Source organism: Betta splendens, chromosome 12 (assembly GCF_900634795.4).
Source record: "Betta splendens chromosome 12, fBetSpl5.4, whole genome shotgun sequence".
NCBI classification, from domain to species: Eukaryota; Metazoa; Chordata; class Actinopteri; order Anabantiformes; family Osphronemidae; genus Betta; species Betta splendens.
The window spans coordinates 8,806,572-8,830,483 of NC_040892.2; the positions used below are offsets into that span (position 1 = coordinate 8,806,572).

The window sequence follows — 23,912 nt, forward strand, 5'->3', positions numbered from 1 at the left end:
ACTGCCACTTACTAAATTCCTCCAGCTCCGAGGAGTCCAGCTCTGTTCACTGTTTGCATTCTTCACCCTGACACGACTCCTGACCGGTGACATGAGGTTGAGAAACACCAGTTTTTCTGGCTCCTGATCCCGATGCGTTCACAAACAAAAAGAACTTGTGCACTGGGGGATGGGGGGGCTTGGGAAATAAACAAGCATGCCTCCAGCCAGCATGCTCTTAAACATTATGCTATTTCAAGATGACTTGCATGAACATTTCTCCAGTGCCTCAAGCAGGAAATTTGAAAAAGTGTAGACATTTAGGGTGAAATGTGGGAGCGCTGTGTGTGGGAGGCCCCTCAGTGGCCCTGTGATCCAGCAGCCCCCACATTAATCAAGACAGGAAGTAGAATTTCCTGTCCGCCAGGAAGTAGACCCCCCCCCCCTCCCCAAACATACCGCTGGTAGCTCAACCCCTCCACACTGTGAATACTTTGGGTGCTGTTAGCTTATGCAGAGCTTGGCTGAACAGCCTAAAAGTCTAGGATCTTGTGTGGGCGGCCTGTATGTGTGGCCGAGTGTGATAAAAACAATGTACCTACATGTCACTGTTGCCTGGCAACGCAGGCATTAGTTGCTGCTCAGTCATGCAAGCATGCACACGCACACACACACACACACACACACACACACACACACACACACGCGCACACACACTGGTGTTCGAAGAGATGATTTTCTATAAACTGACTGCACATTAGTGGCACATCTCCCAACTCTGCGGCTCCAGGTGACTGTCAGCCGACGCCGTGTCGTCCTCATTTATCAGGCGGATGAGAGGAAGTAAGAGGTTTTCCTTTAAATAGTCCTTCAGTCTAACAATGACACCAAACTATTTCAGAATCATTTCTATTGCTTTTTGGAATAAGGTTGTAATAATACGGCCCCTAAACAGGATGAGAGTATGGTTGACGAAGTATATTTTATCAGGTGTGAAGGAAAGTTTCCCACTGAAAGCGGCAAGAAACACAAACAGACATAATCTGCAGGAAATATTAACTTATCTTGCTGAAACATGACCCAGTCTAGCAATATTGAAAATAGCAATATTGAAAACATACAAACTGGTCATTTAACAAGCAAATTTAATTTTTATAATGTGACATTTCTCCTGTCCTGTTTGGATTGAGTCTTCATTTATTTCATTTGATCTGGACAGACCAGACCAGTAAAGCACTGTGGAGGCACAAAAGCAAATAAATACAAACATACATGATGAAACTTGCCTAAATACAGTAGCCCTATGAAAATACCCCATCATGAGAGCCCATACAACTGAGATGAACCAAACAGGATGCAGCCCAGTCCCTCAGGATTTCAGAGGATTTCATCAGCTGGGTGGAGGTGCAGGTAGGAGGATTCACAGCTGAAGAAGCCTGGGGGGCTTTTGCTTGTTCACAAGAAGCAGGGTGGAGCTGCATCCATTCCAGGCACCACCATCACGTCATGGATGTTTCCAAAATAAGAGCAGCTCAACACATTTGATCCGATTTGAAGACATGGCTGCTGTTCCTGTCGCATCCTCCACGTTTAGGGTCATCTGCACACCTCTGCTGGCTGTGCCCAGCGTGCCCCTTCCCCCGGCATTATCACAACAAGGCTCAATGAGGACCAATGAGAGGTAATTAGGTCTGAGGAGGCCTGCTCCGTTGCACAATGGCTCCCCTCTTCTCTCTCTTTCATTCGGTGACCGTCCCCTTTTGTTCCTCACTTGTGTCATTATTTAAGCCTTCTCTCGGGATAATCCCTCTGACCCCCCTCTTTAAGATTTGTGTCCACAGCAGGAAAGACACCCCGCTGCTTGGGGTTGTTCTGCAGCCACACAGTAATTTACTGCCTGAACATCACCTGAAGTGATTTCCCATCAGATGAGGACATTTAGAGAAGCGCCGTAATTAATGGAGCACTGGGGAGCAACAAATATGTGAATGACCTTGACTCATTGCTGCTTAAGGAACTCAACAAATTTTAAATGCTACAAACTGATTGAAAAACACGTTTTAACTGCAGTTGCATCTTTTACTAAACATAATTAAAAAAATCTACATTTTTTTGTTTACCTCAGACTATCTGTGTTTACTTGTGAGTGTTCTAGTCTAGTCCTTTCTTCTATTTCCCCCTCATTCTCCTGATGGACATGTCTGTTTGGATCTTGAAGACGTGTTGGCAGCATTGAATGATCGGTTGTCGGATTTGTTTTTCTTTTCCATCACCTAAATCTGGACGCCACCCAATCCTGGAATCAGCAACCAGTGTGTAGCCGCAACAACCAGAAAAGACACTGTCTGCAGCACATAAATAGACATGAAGTCAATTATTAAGGGTCAGGTCTAGTTCTAGTAAAGACATGTGGACACACTCTAACTGACCAGTGATGATGACATTAAAAGTAAATAAAACTTACTTTCATCTCTCATGCTGTACATAAATGTTCTTTCCACTCCGTGAATGTTGACTACAGATATAATAATCCAAGCAAAAGGGAGATAATGAGAAATTTGTGTTCAGATAACTGCAGGGAGGTATTGAGAGATGAAGCTGTGCGTGGGTAGTAGATCAGCAGAGGTATGTGTATTTGGCTCAATACCTGCATGTTGCAACTGTCCTGAAAAACGATTCTCGTGTTTTTCTGGCAGCTGCAAATTTACGGAGCAGTAAATCAAAACGCCGCCCCCCCCCCCTCTGGATGTGCCTGGGATCTATCAGGCGGTTTCATGTTGATAAGACGTGTTCGGGGGTCATTAGTACGTACTTATTAACCGCTTAGGGATGCTTTTAAGGCCACTTAGCTTACCTCAGCGATCCCAGGCTTATCTCGCTGCTGAAAAACTGCAGAGAGATGAAACACTGCGCGGCATCATAAGGTAGATGTAATAACAGTTTGGGGTGAGTCACTGCAGGCGGCCTGCTCATAATACTGTTTACATTCTCTTTGAAATGGGGTGCTTGGGTCTTTTAATCAGCCTGACTCAAAGGCACTTGCCCTGCAATTTTTGCTGCTGGATGGATTTTCACTCGGGTGTGGTTTGAGGTTGGGGAAGGAACGGGGGAGGTGGGAGGGGGAGAACTGGGCGGTTTAGGTGGGCTGATGAAGTAAACTCATTTTGCTTTAAAGCAGCATGAATAGGGTGAACATTATTCTCTCTTGACGTGAATGGGAAACCAAAACAATCAATTAACTCCAGCCTTTTAATTAAAGGAGGGAATTTACAGGAGAGGAGGCGGGTGTGAGTGTGGCTGCTGTCTTCTTCTGTTCCTCGTCAGCTGCTCTTAAACAGGGATCAAAGCACGCGAGGAGAAGACGTCCTTCGAAATAATGAAAAAGGAAACCTATTTACATTCATTTGAACTTCTTCACAGTAAGTTCCACTTACCTAAACTATGTTGTGTACTGATTTATAGTTCAGTGTAGATAAACTCACCCTCCAAAATACCAAAAATAATGATAATACTATAGAAAAAGTCAGAATTTATTTTCAGCACCTTGTCTTCAACCTTCCTAATGGACTTAACAATGATATTGTTCAAGTCTTATTATTACCCATAATGCTTAGCAAACTAATATCCCCTCCACTCCTGGAGCCGCCTGAGTGGGTTTCACTCTGACAGCTGTATTTACAAGGGCTTAACTTTAAGTTTTGCAAATCCACACAGGGTAAGGAATCTAACATTGGAGGCCACAGATTGAAGGGACGCCTGCTGCAGAGAGGCTGCAGCGCTGACGCGAGGGAGCCTGGCCACAGCTAATGAACCAGCGCCAGCCAATTTCTCAGGCATTTTTATAAGCGCTCGACGAGCGCGTCAGACTGCGGTTTGAAGTTGCATTTCTCATCAATTAGGCCAGCCTCCTTAATTAAGCCGGGCTCGCAGACGGAGCAGAGGTGACGCTGGCACGGCGGCGTGCGAGGAGGGCGGGGTCAGGAAGCCCACCGGGTGTGTAATTAGCGGAGTAACGCGGGACGTCTGACAGCTGTTTAGGATTTTGACTGTTTTATCCCGCGCTGCCTTCCCCCGTGGCAGGTTGTTATCTGTGCCTCGGAGAGATTTCATTAGCGTCCAGCAGCCCCCCTGATGAGGGCTTCCAAGCTATATCCCAGGCCCCACCAGCGGGGGACCCCCTAAACTTTTAGTATTAATCACACAAAAGGATTCCTTGCCCGGCGGAGGCATGTGGTCCTCATCGGGGTCTCAGCAAGCATGAGGGAAGATGAAAGCCTGCCTCCCTTTCCTGCCTTGGAAGTGCTGTGCACACGCCAAGTCTGCTGATGACTGTCCGCTTTTGTTCTGCACCGGACCACACACACACACACACACACACACACACACACACACACACACACACACACACACACACACACACACACACACACACACACACACACACACACACACACTCCAAACCGCACATGCGCTTGAATGCACAGACACACTCACTTTGCTGCAGTCAGTCAGACGCACAGTCCCCAATGTGCTGTGAAAACTTTTCAAAACACCCAAAGCCGTGTGTTGAGAACTGACGAGAAGTGGCTGGCAGCTCAGACGAGCTTTATCGGGCCGATCGCTGACGGATGCAGAGACCGCACTACATCGAGTGTGCTCCTTACAGATGTTTCCATCTGTAGCGTTTCTCTTCATATGAACTGATCAAAAGCGCTGGCGGTGCTGGGCTTCGCACGTGTTTGTCATCACTGGAGGAACAACAATCTACATGAAAATGTCTAATATGAGGAGAGCAGCAGCTCTGTGGAGGTGCCAGGTCTCTTTTAGATGGTGACACACGGCAGGAATTCGAGAGACTCAGAGAAGGTTTCATCAGAAATGCCATTTCTCAACATGAATCCAAGGCAACCTTCATTCATGAATTATTTTAATGAATCACACTAGCAAAGCAGATATGCGTTTTTGAACTACAGTACCTTCAGATTACTTCATTTCCAATTCTCAAAGGTTTCGCATCCATTTCCTTTATGATTAAAGCCTGATGTTTTGATGGAAATAGCTGAATACAGAGCCGTCGACAGGGTGCTGTGTATGAGCATTGGGAAACTGTTTTAAGACTGCGTCACCTACATCCTGTCCTTAAAGGTACAGTCAGTGGCTCAGGATTTAGTTAAATAGCAGTGGTGGAGCGGAGCAGATCCAACTCAAGCCTCTGGTGTCTGGATTGGCCACAGTCCACTTTTCGCTGGGCCAATAATTATAATTGGCCTATGGCAGCTACTTCTCAGCCCTCAGACCTTGTCATCTTAATCTCCGCTAATCCTCCTTTGTGTTTTCAGAAATGAGTTTGTGAAGTGGGCTCAATCTAGGTCAATCCTCCGGGCACTTATAGGGAAAGAGCCCGACGGGGGTTTTGTGCGAGCGTGTGATGGATTTGACGGCGGGTCGCATGGAGGGAGGACGGAGCCGAGATGCAGCGGTGGGCACCGAGCTGGGAAAACACCTATTATCGCCATTTTAATTGCAGATTAGAGGGAGGATTTGGCCGCACAGTCTGCAGGGAGGCAGACAGCAGTGGGCGCTGGTAGCAGCCTCTGTGGGCACAACTTTGTGTAGTCAACATAAGCCTGGAAATCTGTTTATGCTCCATGCAGAAAGAAATAAGAGCCTATTTAAGGGTGAGCTGAGGAGACAGCCCTGCCTCCCCATCTCACTCCGCTTATTTTTAGACATGATGAAGATGGAAATAAATGACAATTCCAATTATGGCGCAAAATGAGTTTGCCCTTTGATAAAGTCCTAGGCGATATCCGTCCAGCGTGACAAAAATGGGTCAGATGTGGAGTAGAGATTAAAAAATGGTCAGCGGAGGGAGGTGAGAGACGTTTGTGACAATGTGGTGAAGGGAGGCGGCGTCACTGCACTGGCGGCGAACGCCCCCAGAAAACCCACAATGCCTTGCTTTCACACTTCCATTTTGTGCAGATTTAAATTAACGAGACCGGAAGAGTTCAGTTTCAAACGATTACTATCTCCTGACCTTATGAACACGCCTTTCCGAGCGTGGTGCAAACCCAAGGTCCAGGTTGTGATAATGCGCCCAGCCCCTGGTGCTAATGGCAGGAGAGCAGAGGGGGATTTACTGTCCTATGATATACTGTAGCTTAACGGGTAAATGTGCTTGAGAGAACGTCTCCTACATCCCATATTTTCCTCTCTCGGCCATAAATCTTTCCGCCTCCCTGCCTCTCATTTCTCACTGTCCTCCCAAGCTTCTATTCCTCAGCCCGCTTATTTTTCCGATGTTTGATATGTTAAGGCTGAAGACACTGCAGGAAGGTCACTTCAACCAAACCTTCAAAGTTTGAAAATCCCCTCGTTCACTTCCTGAGATGAGGCGGACGCTAGTGGGCTGCAGCTTCGTATTTGGCTTCGAGATGAGAGAGCCCCTTGATCTTCCCATCGAGCTCTGCAAACATGCGTGTAAGCATTATTTCCTCATTTCGTCAGACACGCTCCGTATGAAGGGGGAGATCCTCACATGTACGATGTGGCTGCACTCCCCCGTGTAACACCTCGCCCTGCAGTTCTCATCCTCCCCGAAAGCTTCGCACTCATTAATCCTCAGCCGTTAGGAAACTAGAGATGCAGCAGTGCTAAGAGGCAGCAGATTTCGTAAAGCACAAGCGAAAATCTCCTTAGTAGTTCCGAAATGCTCATTTGCAAATCACCTCGCCGGCAGTTGTTTCCATTTATCTCTCGTCGCACCTCATGAACCGGCCTTCAGAGCATTTCTGCTTTCACAGAAACAAAATATGGATTAAAGCATAATGATCATTCATTTCCCCAATCTGTACTCTGTACTTCTGTACTTCCCTTCCTGAATTTAGATCCCAACGGACACTGACCCGCTTTTCAACTTTCAACTCTGCCACGGAGCAGCCCCAGGAATCCTCCGTCCATCCGATCACATGCTGTGAGCTCATCAGCGGCCGTGACCCTCGTGACGGATGGGCTGGAAAACTTTCTAGTGCTGAAAAGTCACATCCTGTGTTCTATTTCTGATCAGGTTGGACTGTTTTAGCTCCTCTTTCACATCCTATGACTTCCCCTGCTTCCTCTTCACCCTCGTATCAATTAGCCATCTCTTTGCTGACTCACTGTGTCATCACTTTGGCGCTCGTCCAGTCCAAATGAACCCCCTTTGGCCCGGCCTTCATCCATATGCGATGGAGCCCATTCGCCACTGTGGAAACCGCCCTTCAATACTAACACCCCCCTTTCCTCAGGGGGGGGCTTGTATCGCGGGTTTTCTTTCTTTATTCTCAGCGTCAGGCCTTTGAGAGAATTCAACCTTCTCGCTGCGTCATTAAATGTCCAACAGCCAAAAGCCCAAAGGCCGACATTCTTGTGGGTTTTATCCTCAGGTTGTGTTGCCAGTTTGATACGGTATAACTCCGTGTGAGCATCTGTTATCCCAGAATGCCCCTGGGGCTCTCAGTCACTCTCTGCGAAACCGCGCTGGAATGTTAATTGACCCAGAAATCACAAGGTGCTTTCGGGTTTCGATATCTAGAGGGACACGGGCGCTTAAACGCACACGCACACGCCTCCTGGTCCATTCCAATCAACCAACAGAGCCAAATCATTTGTCTATTGCTATTCTAAGTATGACCTTAGTCAAAGTCGAGTTTTATCTCCCCTCTTAACTATAAAGTGACGCCACATAAACACCTTCACCTCCAGCGCTCTCTCTTATCCTGGATCAACACCGAGAGCGTGTCAAGTGAGCCGTGAGCTCAGTTTCGCTGTGGCTCCATTACAGCAACGAGACATGCAATAGAAACTAATTGTGGCTTGTTCCCGCGCTGACTGATTGCTAGATAATGCACAATAATGCATCACTTGTCACGGTTTAGCCACAGGGTGGTGTTTTGCGGAACGATCAGAAAGGATGAAGAAATATGTGTTTCATTTTACAGCTGTTGTGTGAGTAGTAGGAGCTGTGGTGGATCAGGTGCCTCTGTTCTACTGCACAAGAACCAGCTGAAAAGCCTGCTATCAAATATAATTATTTCATGTACTGGTACGAGAATGTGGCTCAGTCTGGTGTAACGTTCAGCCAGTGCATCGGAGCAGCAACTAGTGATGCTTTATCCTTTGCCTCCATTTGACTTAATCCTATTTTGTTAGCGCTATTTTTCAATTATTGCAGGTGACTGAGACAAATTTCCATTTAAAATCACACACACAGACACACACACACACACACACACACACACACACACACACACACACACACACACACACACACACACACACACACACACACACACACACACACACACACACACACACACACACACACACACACACACCACTGTGCTCCAGGCCACTGCTGCCTCATCCAGTGATGGTCCCAGCAGTCACATCACATGCAAATCAAGCGGAGTAGCTGCTGCTGAGCAGGGCGCAGCAGACCAGTGGTTACAGTTTAACCCCGCTTGTTAAAGCAGTCAGGTAGTGGCAACTGTTTCCCAGCCTCCCTCTCTCCCTCTGTTCCACACTAAAACCCTAACAAGCCTATTGCGATTCAGGAGAAGGCGTTTAATTTGCCCCGGAGCCAACATTTTTTCCAGCATGTGTACACTGTAATGAGATTTCCACTGCATTTCTCCAGAGCTTTGAAACCATTATCACCACTGTTTGAAGGGAAAAGAAACAAGAAACTCCTGCAATTTCCCCCGAAATAAAAACTTTATGGTGAATAACAATACGCACTGTTTGTTGTCTGGTGATTTTGTGCCTGGGCCTTTGACAAAAAAGACTCGGTAACACACGGCCTTGTTTATTCATTACAGATAGTCTGGTGCTGAGGACAAGCAACGGGATGAAATGAGTCACGCCGCAGCAGTGTGGGCAGTGCAGCTTATTGTCATTTGTTTTTAGTTTGGCCTTAAAACTAGTAGTAAGGAAAGAAAAAAACCTTAATTAAAGACAGGCTACACTGCATTACTTTAGCAGCACTGGGTCTCTAATAGCATTGATTTAATGCCATTATTGTGAAAAGCTGGCAAATATGCCTGCAGACAATGTCACCATGACTGAGGTCATATCTACATTTCAGCTTAAAACTTCTGATTTCTAATTTTTTGTTTTTGAAATAAATGCATGTGAATTATAGATTTTTTTAGGGTGTTAGCGGAGAAGAATGAGGCTATTGCTTTGTCTCAGCTTCCAGTCATTATGCTAAGTTGAGGTAATGAGGCTCTGGCTCAGTCTTCACATTTACTCTTCAGAGTGGTATTGATTTCCTGATCCAGCTCTAGGAAAGAAAACGACGAGAGTAGTTTGGAAAATGTCAAAGTGAGGGTGGACCAACATGATACGGTCACGATGATCAGACCAGAATGAAGCGGTTGCATAGACAGGGATGCTCGTCTGGAGTAATAGCAGTAGAAATCGTCGAGCTCAGTCTTTTGCATATGTTCCCAGATGTATAATGCCATAATGAGTCAGAACGAACAGGATCGCATGTGGGCGGCTGGAGAGAAATGCAAGAGCTGATGTATTTTCAGAGAAACCGAGTCCCAGAGCTGAATTAGTCACAGCAATACATCAGTTACAAAACCTTTAAAGTCACATCTGAAGCAGGCATCCAGAACACAGCATTAAAGCCCCGCATCACCCTCCTCCAGCCACGGTCCAAGGCTCCATCTGTCAAGCTCACTCACATATGTTTTGGGTAAGACTTGTCCAGCCTCTGCTGCTGAATCCCCACATGATGCCTGTCACCCACTGCCATGATACTTGAGGATGGCCCAGACTATGGAGGCAGACCCCCCCCCTGCTGAGCCCATATGGCTCATTCATTAAAAAAAAAAGTACATGTGAAAAGATGCAGCGCAACCATGACGACACGAGGATGTGCTGATTTGTCACGAGGGTCGCGTGTGTTCTTGTGCAAGGTGGAGAGAAGTCACAAGCGCGGCGTCATCGGCCTCAACACCTGCCGCCTCTTAATTGGAAGAGGTTAAGTGTCATGTTCGCCGCCGACCCCCCCGTTCGTTGTGTCGACGCTGGGGCAGGCTGTCATCTACTTGTTAGCTTCCTGCTGGGGGCCTATTTGCAGGACCGGCGGGAACCGCAGGGAGAGGAAGCGCTGGAGTAGCTTTTGCAATTTAGCAAACCCTGGTAGGGGGTAGATGGGTATCACTCGGGCTGTAGGTTCTTCACCTTCACCTCCCATTTTGTTGGTTTGTAATGGAGTGGAAAGCGCCGCAGGCTGCACACATGCAACTGTAAGGGCCACTTTATTATGGCTGTGAATCATTTTCTTGTCATGCATAATAACTCCGTGTCCAAACTGAAACTGTTGCATGTGCACTTGAAAGGTTCCTGTTGCTATGTAGAGTAAAGAGGAGCCTGTCTATTAAGAGGTGGACGCATCATTTAATATCCACTGTAACATGCATTTTGTGAATCGTAAATTGAAAATAAAGAAAAATGTCTTTCCAACATCTGCTGCATCTGCTGAATGTTAATACATCACCATTCAGCATTGGTTACTAAGGAGCAGGTCTGCAGTTAAACCTCAGCAAACGTAAATCGTTGAGTCAGACATTCATACTTTTGACTATAATTTAAAGTCAATAACTGATATCAGAGAGGCCTATGCAAACATTTGTAAAGTCAACAGTGATGGATGTTTCAATTTAAAAAACTATTACAAAGTCCAGCTTTGTTTTCTTTTCAAATACTAACCTACTCAGTGATCTGCTCCAGCCTCACTCACACTCTTGGGGTTTGATTCTTCAGCAAATAAATCAAGTTGATTTTTGTGCAATGAGTCATATTTCCCAGCATTTCTAGCTTGAGATGCTAGCGTTAATGCTGTTGCTCCATGATGGATTCTCCAGCTCTGATTACCTCACCTGTCCATGGGCCTGCGTCGGAGCAAATGTGCGTCACTGCTGAAGAGTTTCAGTAACTGCACTGCACTGTATGTGTCAGAGTTGTGTTTTGCTCAGGGAGGTGTAGTGGGCGTTAATATTTGATGCCCTCCTTTCTATCTGTGAGCTGGTCTGAAGCTGATGGATGGCCCCTGATGTTTGTATGTGTCAGTGTTATTTATCAAACTAATGTGGGTGAGTGAAAGGAAGAGACAGAGTCCCGTCCACGCTGCCTCAGCCTGTGCCGCTTTTCTTCAACGTCTGCCAGAATAATGAATTCTTAACGGATCCCATCCTACAGATAATTAATGAATGATTCATTAAAAACCTCTCCTTTCACCTGTAAGGGTTTATCTGTTACTTAGGCTAAGATCACCGCTTGTAAATGGAAACTATGAGAACAAAACCACACATAATATATAAGACTTATAAGTCAGTTTGTTTGTGGAAACTGAGCACTGGCACAACAAACTCAGCAGCTCTAGGTTTGCGATCGAGCTCGATTTGAACCCAGACAATTGGATAAACTTCCTGTGATTTAACATTTGCTATGTTTCTAAGTTGCTTGTTAGTCCAGGGATGCGGGCCTGTTTTGCAGTGGTAAACTGGGACAAATGTCTTCGACCCACTCAGCTTCCAGGCCACGCCTTTGCTTTAGCTTCCCAAAAATCAGCATCTTCTTATAGGAGCATTAGAATTCCCAGTATACATGGTGTAAAAGCAACATTCTGTCACATTACTCACATGGTTCACACGTTGCCTTGTGATCCACTGTAGCACAGCTGAGTGTTAATACAAACTGTTCCAGAGGCTTGTTATAAGCAAGCACAGAACATACACACACAAGGAACCAGCTCATACAAGCTGCTGAGTGCTGCTGTTGCGTATGCTTATTCATATATTGTTCTAGGAGATACAAACCAGAACCGGAGAACGTGGATAGATATACTTGTGAATGCGAGTGGCACAGGCTTGGACAGAAGATGTCCGAACACAAAGCAAGCTTTGAGCAGGTGTGCAGCCGCGGCCTAATAACAATAAGACCATTATGCGACGTCTGCTTCCGTCCTGCTCTCAGCTGGCTGTGAGGTTTTGTTTTGATGTGTGATGGTGAGAAAATCTTCCCACACGAAGCTCAGAACCCACCACCCTGCTCCCCACATGACAGATTCAGCCACATACGTCACCATAGGCTACTTTCCCCACTGCTAACTTGGAGGAAGAACTGCGGGTTGTTATGTGTGAATCTACATCTTTAAGTGGCTACCTGCACCAGGAGACCTATTGTCTCATATCTCCCACAATATGCAAAAACATCCACAGCACGGAAGTGTCTCAAATAATGAATGAACGGAATATTTGCGCGTATAAAGAGTCTAAACCTCCAGCGCTCCGCTGCAGGTTACCTGCTGGAAGTCACCAGGCTCACTTTGTTTTGCGAAATCCTTCAGCACAGCTTGCCGAGAGTCGCTGCTGCTTTTGTAAAAGCAATCCATCATTTCAAATGAGCCCATTATGGTAATGTTCTCCAAACACAGCATTATGATACCACAGTCACTGCAGTTGCAATACTGTCGACATCAGCTCCGCCACAATTGGGGAGATTATTATCCATCTCCAGCTACATCCTGCTTTCTGCTGGGGCTTAAAGTAAGTTTTGCCTCCTCGCTGCCACCAGACGTGATGACAAACAACGATGGGTGAAATGAAAGTCTTGCCACCAGACGCGAAAGTGAATTGCAATGAGAACTAGTGTTGGATTGTGGACAGGGTTTTAATCTTGCAGCAGGTGAGGCTAATTTGTAGCTCATCCGTCCGTCGGCTTCGCTAAAGCAAAGCGCCACTTTTAGGCTCCTCGCTGTTTACCCGTGTTTAGTTTGTGTGGGCTGCTCTCCTGGGGATTAGCACAAATGCGTGTAATTATTTGCACCTGAAGAAGAAAAGCCTATAAAGTTAAGCCTGTAAAACTAAGAAAACAGAAACTATTCTATATTCTATGGAGAGAAACAAGGCAGCATTTAGTAGGTTTGAAGAGTTCTTTGTTCCTGATGCCTACCCAACATTATTGTGCAAGTGGGAGCAACATGCCAGAATGTGTTAAACAGTAAAACCATGAGTGAATGTTACGTAAGAAAATTACTAAACTAAATAAAATTCCTTTTTTGGCCCTTGCAATTCAGGCCCGTGTGTGTGTTGTTTAGACGAGAGCGTAAGTGAGAGCTCTCGCTTCTTGGCACTGCATTAAGTTTTAACTGGTGCTTATTCTCGTTTCGTGAAGCCCTTCTGAGATAACAGACTCTAATTAAGCATGGCTAATTCATCATTTAAGCCAAAACTCCCCTGGCAGGAGCGGATTCCTTTTAAAACATTACAACCGACTTGGATGTCGCGCTGCTTGAGGATTCTCGCCTCAGAAGCTGATTAAACTACGTAAACTAGCTGATGCTCGTTGTGTCTCGACTGCAAGTCTTTAGAGCCGATGGCCGTCATTTAGCTTTAACACAGTTTGGGTCAAGGCCTTAAAGACTCTGCATGACATAGGCCCCAGGATTCAGTTCAAAACATTTTCTAGCCGACGTTTCAAGCAGCAAAACTGACCACATTCATGCACATTCACTGTGATTAGGGGGAAAAAGCCGCATCATTCATTTCTGTGCACTTACTGTTGCCCGCTACATCTGAATGAGGTGTTTGACATTCATCTTCTTCAACCCACTTCTCATTAAATGAGAAGCATTTTATCATGGCAAAACTGGAACGTTCTGGGATGTGCACGAAGCACTACCTGCATTTCTACGTCACTGTTCAGAGAGACACAGCGACCGAAAGTGCTGCTGTTTCAAGTCTTTGGTTGGAGGACGGGGCGCGCAGGTGATTTAGTGGGTGTCCTCAGCGCTCGGGGCTTCAGGAAATTGATTGGAGAGGCCGAAACCTGAGGCTGACACTTCATATATCAACCACAACCCCCTGACAGAATATCACATAAGTTTAAACTTAGACTGTTCTCTAGACTGACCTTAAAGGTTGGTCAACATTTTATTACCCTGCTATGCAATAATGTAGTAGGAACCCAAGTCAAAGATGAAAGCTCTAACATCAAGCGCACATATCAGTGGGCCCAATTCCATTATATAATGTATTTTTAGGTTTTGTCCTTGTCCAAGCACGTGTCAGACATAATACTTCATCTAAATTGAATAAAAGGGCATTTACACAACACAGAAAGGATAAGATGCATCATGAGACACGAGCTTCCCATTTCCCATTTTCAATATATCACAAGTAGGTCAGGTTTATAAAGACATTATCAGTCAGCTCCGGTTTATTAGCTGCAGACCAGCACTCAGCTCATATAGAAGGCGTTAACATGTCTGAAGCCTGTCAATGAGAAGAAGAAGCAAAGGGGTGCTGCTACAGGCCTCTACCGTTAAAGGAAGAGGAAGAAGACAAGAAAAAGTCATTATAATAATACACAGTGTATAGTTGCATGAAAGGAAATGATCAGTCACTTCAGTTCAAATTCAAGGGGCGATTAACTGAGGGTTTAAAGTGTGGCATAATTTCAAATGACATAAAAGGTTATGGAAAATGGAAAGAGGACAAGCGTGGCCATATATTAACACTCAAGTCCTCGCTAGTTTATCAGACGCAGAAAAACGCTGCACTGTTGTTGCCTGAACTTCAAAGCCAGCCTTCAGGTTTCTCCCCAAACAGAGCCAGTGAGAAGAACGCGTTCGCGTGTTCGTCTGCGCCGCCTCTGTTCAAACCCTGCGCCGCCGCCTCACAAACGGATGGATGGATCACACGCGCCAAAGCGTGGGGGAGAAGAAAGGAGGGGACGCCGAGGTGAGAGAGGAGGGATGGTGCGAAAAGAGGGGAGAGCGCGGAGAGCGCAGGGGCGTCAGGGAAGGCAGGCACGGCAAACGAGAGGTGAGAGAAGTGGGGGAGTTTAATCCCTCAGCCGGGCTCAGCCTGGAGAGTGGTGGAAAGAAGGACCGTGCCATAAAAATGATACAGAGGGAGACTCTGGCCAGAGGAATATACATTCTATAAAAGTCCGCTTTCATTACGTCTCAGACTTCACACAACTCGTTTCATCTACTTCTACTTTATAGCCTCCATTCCTCAGACATAGAATTCATTAGAACTGGACTGCGTGACAAATGCGCCCAGTTAAAACCACTTAATGAATGTAGCCATTAATAGACATAGCTCGTGGTGTGTTTAAGTTTGAGGGATGGGAGAGTCTGCACACGGGGGCCGGCACTGTTGACTCTCGCATGCGGCGTTGATTAGCTAGTTTGTCCGACTTCTCCATTAACACACATCGCCTTCTTGTTCAAAGTCAACGCTCGCACACACTCGCTGCACCTGCACGTAGTGGAAATGTGCACAGATAAGAAGTTCTCACACACACACACACACCTTATCACAAGGCTGCCAGGCAACTGTGTGCTCATCATGTTCCCCCCGCGGTTGGAAACACAGATCTTTGAAGGCAGATTGCAAGTTGTGTTTACATTGTGCTCTGAATGGAAGGATTGTTGCATGAAGGCAACTCCTCCTCATGCTCTGATTGGCATTAAAGGGGCAGCGGCGTGACAGCATGATTAAAACGGGAATTGAAGGAGGTTATGACTAAAAAAGCAGGTAAACAGGCCTCGTTGTCAAAGCAGGTTGTTTTCTTGCTCCACAGCGACGGGACAAAGTCGGGCAAGAAGATGACAATCAGATATCGGATGCTCATGCCTGGATTTACATCTGCCTCGACTATGAAAAGCCCAAGATGAATATCGCTCGGTTTGTACAATGTCATGATGATTGGAATCAAAGACCGTGCCAGTTTGTAGGAGACATAATAGGCTGAAGTCACACAGTTCCCAGCAATGAGAACAATCTGACTCAAACATTATGAAACGTTTTTATTTCCAAGTACACGACATAAGAGGATAAGGTTAGGTTAGGTCATTTTCTTCTTTCCCACCAACTCCACAGTGAACATACGCATTCAAAACACTGACCCACTACAACCTATGTACTAAGCATTTGTGTCATGCTTCCATTAACTCACCAGATAAAAGTACTGATTTATTATCATCCAAGTGTGACCATAGTAAATACAGGATGTGCGAGCTTTCTGTGAGCGTGTGGGCTGTTGGCTGAGATCTGACCAGGGACTGAGAACAATGAACTGTCTGGAAGGTGAGATCACTCCTTAAAGACAGGGTGGAGCGGTGAGGACTGCAAATGGGTTTAACCCAGACTGATGTGGTTAAAACAATGTGGAAAGACTCTGGTAGGTAATAATTCTCACACAAACTCATGCAGACACACACACACACGTCAATGGAAGTGGTAAACCAACACTACTGGAGTTGAAAACGCCTTTTTTCCCAGAGATGCTTATCTGTGAAGACTTCACTCTTTCAAACACACTTTCCTCGTTAGAGTTGCAGTGACGCTTGTGTTTTCACAGGCAGGCCGCCAAGGGCTGACCTCTGTTGGCTCACAGCCAGGGTCGAGACGCTCGACTTAATCCAATGTGATGAAGTGGGGAGGCCGTCCAGTCGTACGGACCCCAACGCGGGGCGGGTCGACAGACAGCGTAACTCAACCGACGGCTGCCCCGACCCGTCACCGGGACTCCGGTGTGACAGGCGTTCATGTCCACGGACCCCTGGGAGCAGCCGCCAAGGAAAACAAAGAAAGTAAGTTTGAAAAAAACAGACTGAGCCTCCGTGAGAGTCATGAGAATGAATTACAATTACAACAACTGTGGACCAGATTTATTTGATGCTTGGTGGGAACGGACACACGGGGAGGAGCCATGAAACCGGAAATAAATCTCTGTTTGGTGTCTGGCTGCAGCATCTTACCAGGTTCATTAGCCTTCACTGGTCCCCCCTCAAAGAAATGAGTTTTTGCCCACATGGGGCTTCAGTTGTCACCGTGATCTAAACACCTATCATGTCACGTCAACGTGAGATTTTTCTGAAGACAAACCTTCAGGCAGAGATGAAGCCGGTCAGGTCCCCTGGTGTGTAGCTCATCTCCATTCAGGCCACACTTTCCTCCCCGTCCGCAGTATTTGCCTCTGTCTTTTATGGGGACCGTGGCCATATGGTAGCATAAATGTTTTTCCTCAGTAGAAAACTGCCTTTCATCAATGTCATTAATAAACAAGGTCATTTTTTTTGGTCTATTTCTGCAGCTCGATGGGTGGAAGGAAAAAGAAATCAATCTAAAACCATCAGGCGACTGTGATTGCTATATATCGTAAAACATATGAACACATGTTCTGACCAAACCTCCATCCCCAACACACACACTCAACAACTGAGTGCAGCCATGATGTGATTTATGAGGCCTGTGGCGGGCAATGCATTAAGTCCTTATCTGCCTTGACTGTAGAAGGCAGCACTCATATCATTTAAGAAAGGAGAGAAGCCCTCGAACACACCGCCACTAGATATTCATACACCCACAGAACTGTGGAGAGAGAACAAACAACAAAAATACTCTCTTATTGATGGGAAGGCTGCTTGGCGGTGAGCAGTGGGTGGGAAAGGTGTTTGAAATGTGAAATGTGGAGAGAGGTCAAAGAACTGAGGCTGAGATGTTGGAGGGAAAAAAAAAACAACACAAGTTTTGGAAGGCGATAAGGGTTATTGAAAAGAAATTCAGCCTTATCTGTGCAGACGAATCCTTGAGGAAGCTTTGTGTCTTCAAAGCCAGTAGCAAAAGACAACCTTTTAAGTCTGATTCAATCTAATAAGCTCCGGCATAATCTGCTCACTTTGGTCCTCCCAGGGTTACAGTACAGTAGGTGTTGGCTGAATACTAATAAAGCACAGAGGCAGCGAAGAAAAGCTGCTCCTCTAAACCCAGCACGGCAACCAATTTCATCCATTTCACACAATTTCACCATGACGACAAGTAGAGAACAGAGTCGCATTTTACTTATGTATATACTAATTCAAATGTGGCAAAGGTGACGTGTGAAAGCGATCGCTCAATCTTACATACGACTATTTCCCCTTGTCTGCCACTTCCATCATATTCAGGCAGGCTTAGATCAGTGTTCGGCTCTTCGACCCACAACTTCACCGCTTTCAGCTCCTTAGCAGACGTTTCTGGCCACAGCCGGCTATTGTTTTTCATAGAACAGCGCCGATAAGCCCGCTGTACACAGCCTTCTCAGCGCCACGACGCAGCAGACAGACACAGTTAAAGATTAGAAGCTTAGAGGATTAGCGGCTAAAGAGTCTGATATTTCCCTCAGACCCAAAACAGAGCTCAAGGAGGTGGACAGAAATATTTCAAAAGGTGCAAATGTGCAGCTTTGCCAGCAACAACAACAACAATATTGACTGTACATGTAACTCAGGGTCTTAGAAGACTCCGTCATCAAAACACAACAGGCCTCTCAAATATACATGACACACGTGAATGTGACACAAACATGTGGGTTTGACCTTGAAGTTTGGATCCTCATTACAGTGACAGCTGCCAGGAGTGTTTTCTACAAGTATTTTGTAAATACCTCAAACTTGATTATTACTTTTTAAATCGAGATAACCCAAAAATCAGCCAGAAAATAGTGATAACTGCAGCGATGATTCATTTTCCTCTCTGAGATTAAAACAAATCATAATTCTCCGTTTCTCTACGTTTACGAACAATAGACGGGTAAATGAAAGGATCGGTAATAAATGGAATCCTCCCACATGAATTACAGTCTCATCCTCACATCTATTGCTCGTCGTCTGTTACGCGTTCACTTGAGTTTTCTGGTTCTGAGTCTAATACGCTTCCACTACGTCCATCCGTGTACCGCACACTTCGGTCTATTGGCTGATCTGTGAATGGCACACTCCTCGTGCACAGACTGTGGTGGCTGGAAATGGAGCAGATGTCTCCAGATGGTTGGATGTACCTCTGGTTTTGATCTGGGTAAATACTGACAGAGCAGATGTGCACTGGCCTCACAGAAGCCGGCATGAAATATAAGTGAAGTCGATCCACATCAGTCACAGAAATAGATGGATGGTAGAAAGAATTAAGTTCTTTGTATAAAGTGGTAGGTAACTGTTATGTTTATATTTATTGTTATTCATTTTTACATATATAGACAAAAGGCAATTCACTCAATAGCAGAATGATAATGTTTCACCACCATAAACATATTCATTGTCTTTGATCTACAATTCTTAAACTCTGATGGTCATGAATTTTGTATCACGACTGCTTTTGCATCCTATGCCTGAATAAAGTCGCAGGGAGCAGCAGGGACTGTTTAAATGCCCACGTTGGTGTGTTCAGGGACACTGTGATGCTTAATATTTGAAAAGGAGACTGCAGAAAAGCTCTCCATGAAAAAAATAGGTTCTGACAACCTCAAATCAAAAGGCAGGTCAAATTCAAACTGAAGATATTATTATAGAAGCATTTGTTCAAACTGCAAATGTAGGTAGTGTAATTAGACTGGTTATTACTGGTATTAGCTCTGAGGTTGCATAACAACCCACTCAGTTTGACTTGGCATTACTCAACTGGACATAGAAAAGGAGAGCAGTGACTCAGCAGGCTTTAAAACAGAATAGCATATATACAACAGATCAGCAGGGCAAACTAAGTAAAGATTTAAAACAATGATATTTACAGTGTACTTCCATGAAAAATGTGAGAAGGATTCAGATTTCAGTTGGTTTCAGTATCTTAAGCCATACTTTGCTTTGCGCAGATGATTAAAATGCAGCATTTCCCAGCAGTGTCTTTGACATCAGATGTTCTGTGTGACAAGTTGACAAGAAAGTCACCAAGGTTCTTCTCTCCGCTTCAGACAACGAGACTAAAGATCGACCACTTTTGTTTCGGTGGCGCCTAAATAAACTGAATACAATTCAATTGAATGCAAGGCTGGGCTTTCTAAAGCGCGTCGCCTTTTCTTTGCGAGCTGTGCAGGAAGCCGCGTCGCTCACAATGCAGCGCAGGGCTTTAACTGTAGCCTTTCATGTCCACACACCCATTGTGGTGACTCATGCTCACACTGAGCTATGCTTGGAATTTGGGTTTCATTTGTGTGTTTTTGTTTGCAGCCTGTTCTCCCCTGATCCACCTGGTTCACCGTTTGCATGCCTGCAGAAAAGCATTTTAGCAAAGACGATCATTAAAGATCGTGCACACATTTAGCAGAGTAAAAATGTTCCAGCGGCCAATTCAGTGAACCGGACACCGTTTCTAAAGTTAACAGACGTACCTGCGAGCGTCTGTGTTTACTGTACACGGAAAACTCGCTCTTCGCTGCTCAAGTGTTGGAAAAACAAAGTCATTGTGTGACGACTGCAGCACAGTCTCGCAGGAACGGAGTGAGACGATACTCCAGCAATACTAGAGCTGATGAAATAATCATAAAGGGCCTGGACGCGGTCTGGGGGAACGACAGCAGGGCAACACACACACACCACATAAGAATATGTAGAGAACCCTTCACATACAGCAACACGACCACTGATATTTAATACAGAACTGGGCTGAAGCAGCTGCAAAGGTGTGAGAGAGCTAAGATGCAGGTATGAAGAACAATAAGGAACAACCTCCAAAGCAAATGTAGAAGAAAAGTAAAAAGAAATGTATTCTGGAAGTTTTTGTGTTGGAGTTCTGAATTTGTTATTGCTTCAGAGTTTTATTCTGAGCCGTGTAATGGATCCCGCAGGGAAACAGACCAGACTCATGTTACTATTGTCACATGCCGGAATACGGTTTCACGCAGATGCCACCGGCAGGTCCCAACAAAGGCCTGCGCACAAGCCCGCTCGGCTAAAGGCCACTTTGTTAGGGACACCTGTCCAGTCCGGTTCAGTGCAATACGCCGACTCCTCTGGCCTCATTGGCTTCAAACACGGTGGCTGTGACGGTTGACTTCTTCCCCTCGTGGCCGCTTCATTGGAAGAGCAGGTGATGTAGCAGACGGAATGCGGGCTGACGTGCACCGCGGGGCCCCAGGGGAAAGCAGGGCTCCTGGTTGACGCTAAACTCCCGTGGCACCTCAGCACCCATGTGTGTTCACCTGAGCACCCAAAGCCATTTCCTCATGTGTAAACTGCGTTGTAAACCTAAACAGCCACTCTTCACTTTAGATTCAGATTACATAGATTACGGTCACATTATCACTTTAAACCGTATTCCGTCTTTCCTACAATACAGCCTTTCCAGAATTTAATCTACGAAGAGATTAAATAAAACTGTAACGCGTTCCCTTGAATCGCTCGGCCTTGGGCACGGTCCCTCGGCCGAGGCGGGAACACCGGGACGAGCCTTGAATCCCTCCCCCGTAGGTCCATGCTCCACCGAGCTCTCGCCCCACGCGCCCAGCGATGCCGTAACGCTGCGGGTTTAGTTTGTCGGCGTGGGTGTCAATCTGCTCTCTGGGTGGATTAGAATGTGTTTGAACATCACATGCCCTTGGGAGAACGGCGATAAGTGGATTTTGTTAATGGGAAGGTGTCTATCACCATAACTCAACCTGCTCTACAACACCACCTGCCAGTGGTTATTTACTGATCAGGCCGACAGGGTTGCTTCACTGTGTCCCATGTGACCAGCAATAAGCACTAGAATATAAGAAGAAACCAAAGCGACGGAAGCCCGACAATAACTTGTTCTCTCTTTGTTAATTACAAAGGCTTCGGAAACGCACAGCCGTGGCGTTTGCAGGACTTTGCATTGAAAGCCGCAGGGCTGTTAGATGAAGACAGACACGTTTGCCCACACGTCGGCCACTCGCTGGTCAGACTGTCAGCGTCAATCAGTGTGCATAATATTTTAATAGGCCGGGGTAATGTATAGCCACTAATCTAGAGGCCGCTGACGTCCCGCTGGCAGGGGTCCAGGTGGGTTTTTTTCCTGCCCTTCTTCTCTCGCTCCCTCTATGCCGCTTCTCCTTCTCCTGTATTCTCTTACCCCCGATCGCTCTACTCCTCCCTCCTCAGTCTCTCATTACTGCCTTATCGCAACTATTAATCTCACACAAGTACTTCACTCAGCAGGTCTTATTGTGCGAGCCACCTGCCCAGAAGTAGGGGGGTAATGAATACGAAGATCGCTCCATCTACATCAGCGCCCACTGATGCCCCATTTCTTCCAAAATACGGTATTTAGACTCTTATATCGTCTTTTTTATATGAGACGAGCAGGTCTGTAGCCACAAACGTGAATGGGGGGCAGAGGTGACTATATCAAGAAAGTGGACTTTCTACTCAGGTCAAGTGAGAGCTGCAGTCGCGTGCCTGCACACGAATCTTGGCGTTCAAGAGATTTTGCAGGGTTTTTTTTAGTGTTACTCAGTGGGATTTCGAAGGATATTACAAGGCCAGATGTGGGAGAGGTTACTGAAGCCACAGAAGAGCATGAAATTGTTTGATTGCAGTGAAAATATAAAACTCACCAAAAACGGAGTCACATTTTCACAGCCACTTTTCAAGTCTCCATCTGCAAAACAAATGCCTTGGCTCAGGGGAACATTCTGTATCATTGCCTGTCGTGAGCCTGTGCTCTTGTCCCTCTGCAGACCTACAGTACGTGACGTAAGAATTACATATTCAGATGTAACATGCTGGTGTATTGATATTCCCAAAGAGGCCAACGTCCCTCAGAGCAGCGGGAGTTGAAGCTTTCGGTCACATAGGGGTTCAACAAATGAGAACAAAAGGTATTGAAATGCAGTGACTGAAATATCGACAGGTGAGAGCACGTTCTGTTGTCTTTGTGGCACTTTGCATGACATTAGCAAAAACAGAAGCAAAGCCGGCAAGTGTTTTGTACCTGAATGGAACATTTTCTAATTGGAACTGGGTTTTAACTCTGATATACCGAGCTGTTCTGACTCTGTTCCGTGTTTCAAGCTCAGAACTAACTTCACTGCAACTGCTTATTTCCCTGACAGTCTGGGGTGAGTCCCTGTGGACTGTGCTAGCAGGAATCACCAGGTAGGCTGGAGTGTTTGTTTACATTAACGTAAGCTAATATATTGTTAGGTAAAACTGTCTCATACAGTATTAGCGTGACCTTATGGAAAATGTCCTGAGGTGCTGTTAACTTCAATCCGTCCTTTCCGCAGTCAGTTTCTGAATGTTTTTACTTTCCTGGTTTGATTACACCCTCGTCTCTGACATTTGCTCTTACGAATGCCACCCACTAATGGCCTCCGGGGCAGAATACCAAGACTTATGCATTATTGAAAAGTTTACACTGTATTGACTGCAATGAATTCAGCCACCTTTTAAGCTTGAAGGACCCTGTGGAAGAGAAATCGTGACGAGGTAAAGCTCAGACTTCTCTTCGCTGATCGAACCAGTAATGAAGTGCACCGGCGCTGCTGCGTGCACTCCTCCACCTGTGCGTTTCTGACAGACATTTGCATCAGATCCTTTAACTTTCTCGCGCTGCGCGGCCCCATCCTCCTGCTTGGCACCCTGTCAGTGGTACAGAGAGGGTGCTTTAAATGCGTAATTACCCCAATCTACTCTGCAGGGAGCTCCATAAAACACAGCTATATACCTGCCTGCTCCTCAGATTTACACTGAGCAGGAGGAACAGATCTATTTCAGACTGGTGCATAAGAGAGTGACAGCAAAAACTATTTCCTCCTTCATGCACTATAAAGTACTAGTAATACTACAGCATATACTACTGTATTAAATTGATGAAGTCTTTTGTAGTTGCATGCATATTAACGCTCTTGTATGTGAAATTCTCCGGCCTAAAAAAATAAATTAAATACATCTATTTATCTTTTTCCACCATCACTTCCACTGGACAATGTAGGTTACTGACTCGTATGCATGCTTGAGCATTTGCCTTGAAGTTTGCATACTGAGCCCTGCATGAAAATGGGTCGACCTTTTCCTTTTGACCCCCGGGGCAATCGTTTACATTCCAAATTCACACGTGAGAGAGAAAGCGCCACGCGGGGCGGGAGAG

At 45.8% G+C, this 23,912-nt stretch overlaps 1 long non-coding RNA gene across 7 annotated transcripts in view; it reads right to left on the minus strand.

Annotated features, from left to right (window-relative positions):
- The window catches only part of LOC114866618 (uncharacterized), a 66,280-nt gene that overhangs the window by 14,761 nt on the left and 27,607 nt on the right, over positions 1-23,912 (minus strand). Inside the window, exons 4-6 of one of the 7 annotated variants that reach the window (XR_003787736.3) lie at positions 22,378-22,421; positions 2,444-3,345; positions 913-2,324 (exon numbers count right to left, since the gene is read on the minus strand). The exons of 1 other annotated variant lie outside the window; for it this stretch is intronic. This is a non-coding gene — a long non-coding RNA (uncharacterized LOC114866618). Of the gene's footprint in view, positions 1-912; positions 2,325-2,443; positions 3,346-18,724; positions 20,070-20,190; positions 20,362-22,377; positions 22,422-23,912 lie in introns of those variants that run through there. 5 more of the 7 variants (XR_003787733.2, XR_008696251.1, XR_008696252.1 and 2 more) reach the window with 5 other exon arrangements.